The 7,738-nt window shown below is 44.0% G+C and overlaps 1 protein-coding gene across 2 annotated transcripts in view; it reads right to left on the minus strand.

Annotated features, from left to right (window-relative positions):
• FIBP (FGF1 intracellular binding protein) overlaps positions 1–3,168 on the minus strand; it is a 155,001-nt gene extending 151,833 nt beyond the window's left edge. Inside the window, exon 1 of one of the 2 annotated variants that reach the window (XM_086938077.1) lies at positions 2,973–3,168. The gene's annotated coding sequence lies outside the window, so the exon portion shown is untranslated. The remainder of the gene's footprint in view (positions 1–2,972) is intronic. The other variant, XM_086938078.1, reaches the window with a different exon arrangement.
• Between the last annotated feature and the right edge of the window lie 4,570 nt (positions 3,169–7,738).

The raw sequence follows: 7,738 nt of genomic DNA on the forward strand, positions 1-7,738 counted from the left end.
GCAGGGTATCAGAGTGCTTTAAATCACACAAACACATCATACATTGACAATAAATCATGCATATGTAATTCAATGTACAGGATGTGTTACATAACACAGTGAGGGTTACAAGGTTTAAGAGTCACATGTCTTACAAAGCTCACTGAGCTATATTAGAAGGATTACAATTTATGAACTGGAAGTTACAAAAGGATCTGTGTTACAAGCAGTAACCCACTACCCATCTACATAAAATAATCATATATCCTTTGTGTGTAAGACAATGTGTATTGAAGTAGACATATTAACCAGCTATGCTACTTTGTTTCAAAACTGGGACTAAACAGAACACATATCTTTCAAGCAAATAAGTTAGTCTTCAGAGTTATTTTACTATTATAATTATTATTATTATTCCCTGTGATTTACTGGGCACACAAAGATCACTGCAGCAGAAACCTTAAACCCATAGAGCAGTTTAAAATGCAGAATTTGCAACCAATTAACCAGAGCAGATCTACTTCCATGCTTCTCTGTTACCAATTTATTTGTGGAAGAGTTTACAAAAATAAATGTATACGTCGAGGCCCAGATTTTGTTCTGGGATTGTGGCACTTTTTTAGCACAGCCCTGACTCAAAATCAAACTTGTTGAATATTTCAATGCTCTCAAATGTACTCCAACTATAATGGGTGTGGCTCTAATCAGTAAGGCTGAGCCCAGAAGCAGTAACAACAACCAAAAATGCCAATACTGATACACACTTAGAACACCTTTTAAAGGTGTTCTAAGTGTGTAAGTGTGTATCAGTATTGGCATTTTTGGTTGTTGTTACTGCTCAAATGTACTCATCATAGACCTGCTAAACATATGTGCAAGGTCTTAAGATCTGATGTCACTTCTTGTGATGTCAGTTCCTGTGAAGTCATGGTTGTTATGCCCTTTCCTGAGATGCTACGTGCGATGTCACGCGCTGTGATATCGCACGTTATGATTTTACTTGTATACTGCCTAACTTTGTTAGTCCCCATGCTTCTGTTTTTAGCACTTGTGCCCTGTATAGGAGAATTGAGTGCTAGGGCATGTGTAAGATTGGGATGGTAAGAGGGGTGTGTGGGCCAGCAAAAAGAATCTTAGAGCGAGGAATTTCAGAAGGCAGCAAGACCAGAAACGTTATAAAAGAAATGTGTGATAAGGGTTTGGAAAACGACCGTGGCCTCACGATGACAGAGATATATGACCAAGAGGAAAGTGACAGGTAGGAAAAGAAAACCTTCATAGTGGACACAGAGATGGAGGGTGCAGATGCAAAGTGTGAGATAAGAGGGCAAGAGAGGAGGAAATGTGAGTCTGAGAAAGAGAGGTGAAGGATGAGAAAGTCGAAACGTGTTAAAGGTGAGAAATGAGAGTGAATGATAGACATGAAACTAAGAAGAGCTGAGAAAGAGAGGATAGTGTGTCTGAAACAAGGGAGATGGCAGCAGCAATTTTTGAGGAATAGAACAGTAGGTGGATGCCTAGGGTGCGACTATCATGTAAAATGTTATGTTAGCAGGGCACTAGGTGGCATCTTTGTGGCACAGAGAAGTGCACCATCACCCGAAGGAGTAAAAATGCTAGATCTGACCATAGGTGGTGGAGTGGGAGAAGTAAGCGGGAAGGCAGGTGAGACATCGAGGCGTTGGAAAAAGTAGAACAGTGTAAAGGGAAATGTGTGTAAAACAGTAGGGTGGAAAGAAAGAGGGCCAGAGAAGCAAGTGGGAAGAAGAGTGTGATGGATGCGAGGATAAGAGGAGACAAATAAAGGTGAAAAAGGGAAGGTGGGGAAATATTGACGAGAGAACTGAAAGCCAAAGACGCAAAGACCATGGAGAATCAAGGAGTGAGAGAAAAAATAAGAAAGGAGCGAATTGATACATTGGGGCATATCTAATAGACAATAAATTATCGCTCAGAATGTGGAATTGCAGGGGAGGGAACAAGAGCAGCATACAAGTGATTTCTTTGGTTTTGACATTTTTTCTTTAAACAGCCCTAGAGGCCCCACGTTTATCGCGGTATAAATGTCAAAACTTACAACCTCCAAACCTAACATTTGCTTCTCAAAAAAAATGTGTGTCATTTTTTATAATACACAGAGTTGGTTTGTTTGCTATTTCTACTTACTCATCTAGCGCTGGACACGTCTTGATAAACAACTCGGAGGAAGTGAGTCTCGAATCATGTAAAAATAAGTAAATAAACGGACGCAATTTTGTTTGCCTGTTTAGCTATGAATCAATGACTTCTAGCTGGCAGAGAAACATTTTCCACAAAAGTGTACAATGCAGAAGTCAGAGTGCCAGAGCGTCAGTCTGCAGGCGCACATATGTGTCAACATTACCACGTGTCTGTGGGGAGGAAAGGAAAGAGATTAACTTTAGCCTCTCCAAATAATTTCTCTGACCTGTCCAAGTAACCAGCAGCTGTTCTGCTGGCACTCTATACACTTTCATCAAGTTACCGTTGCATGTCCTTTTCCACCTCTTTGGTAAATACAGACACTTTGATTGACGACTGGTGCTCTCTAAAGGTGCACACGGGGACACTGATACCTGGTAAGTGGTTGCCTGTGGCAACAGTTCTCTCTACGGGCAGAGGATGAGAGGGAGCTGCCCTTAAGGGTAAAGCCAAAAAAAGGTTATTAGTGCAGCAACTTTGGTGACACCAGGCTCTGTATGTCTAAAGGGCCCACTGCTCCTTACAAAGGCGAGCTTTCAATACCAAACCGGGGTAGGATGGCGGCATCTTCCTTGCACGTATTAGACCGATGGCACCATTGCTAAGCAACTGCTCCAACTGATAATGCAGCAGACCCTCACCCAACACCAAAGCGACCAACCAGTGCCATGCCAAAACAGAGAAACTACTTCCTCGTTGATGCAAAAATCTGGGAATAATGAAATGAGAGATTTAGAAAGAACACAAAACAGGAAAAATGTTTTTTCTCATACCTACTGTACCAGCTCCCTTGGCTATATTCTACGCATAAACTGCCGACCAGGAAGTGTATTCGGCAATCCATTGACTTCCGTCCTCTGAACACAGTTCCAATAAACAACTAGAACGCTAACTCGGCTCTTTGGTAGACGAGTAGCGGCCGCCATGCTGCAGGACAAAACAGCTTTCACGAATAATTCCCCCCATTCCAGACAGTAGAGGAGGCAGAGTTTGTCTTAAAACATCGCTCGTCACTACTCCTGTCAGAAGCAGAAGCTGGGGAGTCCAGAAGCGTCTCTGGATATTATCCCATGCATCTTACATTTTAAAATTGATTCTAGTTTGCTCGCATTTTCAAACTAAGGAATGTATCTGTCTTTTATTTCAAGTTTACAATTTGATATAGCGCGAACTTGGCCCAAAAACACCACACTGAATTACACGAGCATCTAATTGTATAACACACGATCAGCCGACATTGGAAGAAGTGAATTGCCTGAAATCACATGAGTTGAGCCGACGCCATGACTTGAACCTGAATCACTAGCCCTAAAGTTGGCAGCTGTGGCCAGTAGGTCCAGGGCTTTAAGTGGGATGTAAAAACTGGGGGGGGGGGGGGGTCTCTCAAAGGGGCGCGGCCAATGTAATTAAGGGTGTGGCTTAAAACACATAGGCTAAGCATAGTGTGCCGTCCCACTGGTATTTTGCTGCTTCTATCCTTAAATCCACAGATATAATACAACAAGTAACATTACACCTACAACAAGCCAAGACTATTGGCTTTGTCAATGGTTGTTAGTTGCATAAACAACTATGGCTTTGTTGTAAATATGAAAATCTTTCATTTCTGACATGAAACTGTGAAAGAACTCTAGCGAGACTCGTTGAAGTTACATTAAAGGCAGTGAATGGTGATACTGCTGCATAGATAAGACTTTTTTCACCCTGTGTGAGAGCAAAAATGGAGAGACCTATAGGGACTCGTCTCAACAATTGCTTTTTAGAACATCCGCTGCTGAGTACTGGCAGGACCCAGCTCACTTAAAGCCCTGATTATGTCACATTTCCTCACTAGTGACTCTTCCATATACCACGCAACAGGGGCTAAACTAACAAAGTTTAGTGTTGGTGGCTGCTCTACCTCACTAAAATGCATTAGTCACTCATTTACATAGCTCTTCGAGACAATGGGGAATCATGAGAGGTACTTCCAGGCAGGATAAAAGCAGCCTGTGCAGGCAATTGCTGTGCTATTTACAGCTTAATATACTGCAGCTTGTGGGATTCACTTGTTGCTATGGTGACCCCTGCAAAATCTTAACGTTTAGACAGAAACAGTGTTTCGGCACTGCCTGCAAAAACAATTTGTGCTCTGGTGCCTGTAGCATCCTCCCCAACCTGGGGACCCTCAAAGTACGCCACACACGAAGCTTAGTAATACACGTTTTTATTCTTCTGCATGTAACTGCAAACCCAATATTCGAAATCAGCCTTCAGTGCATTCCGCTCTAACACTTACATCTCAGTTCTCCAGATTCCATCTGGAGCCAAAAGTGTTCCATCATTTCTAATTTGGAAGCCCATACATCTGCCCCTCTTTTATATAAAAAAATTTAATTTTCACAAAGCATTTATATAGATGGACATATACAATTAAATCTCTTCAATCAATCTTCTTGGTGCTGCAATTGTGCACCCCGATCTTGTTCTGGGAAACTGGGAGGTGTCATCACATGATGTAGAAGCAACAGCAGTTGCCGATGTTTCAGACCCAATCTCTCTTTCAATTATTAGATCTGTTGAGCAATTGGTCAAGTGCCTGAAAGAGAACAGTCTCGGGCAGGCGTCCAACACCCATTGGGCAGAACGGGCTTCAGCCTCCCCAGTCAGCTGCCGTCAGCTGGGCTGCCCGGGCTGGAGATTGTGCCTGCCAGCCTGACCTTCAAGTAGGGTGACCAACTGTCCATACATTTGATGGACCATCCGTGATTTGACACACTAAACAACATGAAAAGGGTGTCCCCAATGTATGAAAAACCAGGACAAAAATTCCAAAATATAAAGAATATAGATAATTGCACCCACAGAGCAGCTCACTTAAATTTAAATTTTCTTTTAATTTTTCGTTATGATATTTTTCTTTTTTTGTATATGGTATAAAAAACACAATGAAGATAAATACAGCAAATCACTTACATAAATACATTTACATAAAGCATCACAGTGATCTACTAGCATTGAGATATCATATAAAATTTCATAAGTCAATACAAAAGAGAAATGGCAACCCATACATATCAATATACTGAAATAGGTGGGTAAAAAGTTCACACAAATACGGTTCAACAATCAAGAGTAAATCACAAAAACAAGCAGATAACAAAGTTCAAAATTACATTCAAAAACATAAACAAAACAATTAAGACACAATAAACAGCTATAGCAAACACAAAAGAAAAGCGTCCGTGATTTTAATCTGAAGTCCATTGTCCGTGATGATCTGTTTAACATTTAACAGACGCCTGTGTCCGTAATTTTAAGCATTGTGGGGACCAGCGTTGTTCCCCTGCAAGAAGCCTCAGCTCCCTGACCGGACAACCTCGCACTCCTGCTCTGAGCACAAGAGCAGCCCAATCAGCCCATTGTCATTCTGTATGCCGGCTGATGATTGTCACATACAGAATGACAATGGGCCAGTCTGGGCTGTTAAAGAATGTGGTGAGCCTCCTCCTGCCTCGGTCTAGAGCCGGGCATTCTGTTTTAACCATACATAAATAAAAAATGTTTCCAAGATTTATTGATCCCTATCTTAAAATGCTTTATGAAGAGATCAATCAATCAAGACACTTAGAAAGCGTACTACATACCCATGAGGGTCTCAAGGCGCTGGGGGGAGGGTGCTGCTACTGATCGAAGAGCCACGTCTTGAGGAGTCTTCTGAAGGCCAGTAGGTATTGGGTCTGCCGTAGGTTGGTGGGAAGGGTGTTCCAGGTCTTGGCGGCGAGGTTGGAGAAGGATCTGCCACCGGCGGTCGTTCTTCGGATGCGGGGGACTGTGGTGAGGGCGAGGCAGGTGGAGCGGAGCTGATGGGAGGGGGTGTAGAAGCTGAGACGTCTGTTGAGGTATGCTGGGCTGGTGTTGTGGAGAGCTTTGTGTGCGTGGATGAGGAGCTTGAAGGTTATCCTCTTGTTGACAGGGAGTCAGTGCAGGTCTCTCAGGTGGGGTGTGATGTGGCTGTGGCGAGGGATGTTGAGGATCAGACGTGCCAAGGTATTCTGGATGCGTTGGAGTCATCCCAGGAGCTTGGCCGACGTTCCTACGTAGAGGGCGTTTCTGTAGTCCAGCCTGCTGGTGACGAGGGCCTGGGTGACTGTTCCTCTAGTTTCGGTGGGGATCCACTTGAAGATCCTGCAGAGCATTCGGAGGGTTTTGAAGCAGGATGAGGAGACGGCGATGACCTGTTTAGTCATGGAGAGGGTGGAGCCGAGGATGATCCCTAGGTTGCGTGCTTGGTCGGTGGGTGTTGGGGTGGTTCCCAGTGCGGTTGGCCACCAGGAGTCGTTCCAGGCTGAAGGGGTGGATCTGAGGATGAGGACCTCCATCTTGCCCGAGTTCAGCTTCAGTCGGCTGTTCCTCATCCATTTGGTGACGGCCTTCATGCCTTCGTGGAGGTTGGTTTTCGCGGTGTCAGGGTCTTTGGTGAAGGAGAGGATCAGCTGGGTGTCGTCGGCGTAGGAGATGATGTTGAGGTTGTGCTGTCGGGCGACGTGGGCGAGGAGTGCCATGTAGATGTTGAACAGCGTCGGACTCAGGGAAGAGCCTTGGGGTACGCCGCAGATGATCTCGGTGGCACTGGAGCAGAAGGGGGGAGGCGGACATTCTGGGTTCTGCCGGAGAGGAAGGACGTGATCCAGTCCAGGGCCTTCTCTTGGTTTCCTGTGTCGTGGAGGCGTGTACCTAGTGTGTGGTGGCAGACTATGTCGAATGCGGCTGACAGGTCCAGGAGGATGAGGGCCGCTGTTTCTCTGTTGTCAAGCAGGGACCAGATGTCATCAGTGGCGGCAATGAGGGCGGTTTCGGTGCTGTGGTTGCTGCGGAACCTGGACTGGGACAGGTCCAGGATGCTGTTCTCCTCAAGGTAGCGGGTCAGTTGTTTGTTGACGATTTTCTCTGTGACCTTCACCAGGAATGGGAGCAGTCATATGGGTCGGAAGTTCTTCAGGTCCTTGGGGTCTGCTTTGGGTTTCTTGAGTAAGGCGTGGATCTCGGATTGCTTCCTTTTTTTAATATCATTTTTTATTAACCAAGAGAAGGCATCAAGCAAAAACCAATACAATACATGTCATATGGAAAAGGAAATAAAAAACCGGTCATCTGATAATCCCGAAAAGAAAAATTACAACAAAAAAACATAATGGAGGAAAAAGTATAGCAATTTACAATTTCAGTCAAAAGATACATCCCCAAATTACAGTACATTTTACCATAGAACGTGCCCCTCTCGACCCAGCCAATGATAATTCCATATCATAAATCTTTTTTACTAACAGCCACCAATTTATCACAGTTGGAGGTTTTGGTGATGTCCACACCCTGGCTATAACTAGTCTTGCTACAACTAATAGAATAGAAAACAAATTATTACAATTTAAATTCCTAGAGCTATATCTCATCATAACCTCAGAGGTCAACATAGGTAGTTCTATCTCTAGCTTTTGATGTAGAACATCCCCGACTTTCTGCCAAAATATTGTTAGTTCTGGGCATGTTAGAAACATGT

Source organism: Lissotriton vulgaris, chromosome 9 (genome assembly GCF_964263255.1).
Source record: "Lissotriton vulgaris chromosome 9, aLisVul1.2, whole genome shotgun sequence".
Taxonomy (NCBI): domain Eukaryota; kingdom Metazoa; phylum Chordata; class Amphibia; order Caudata; family Salamandridae; genus Lissotriton; species Lissotriton vulgaris.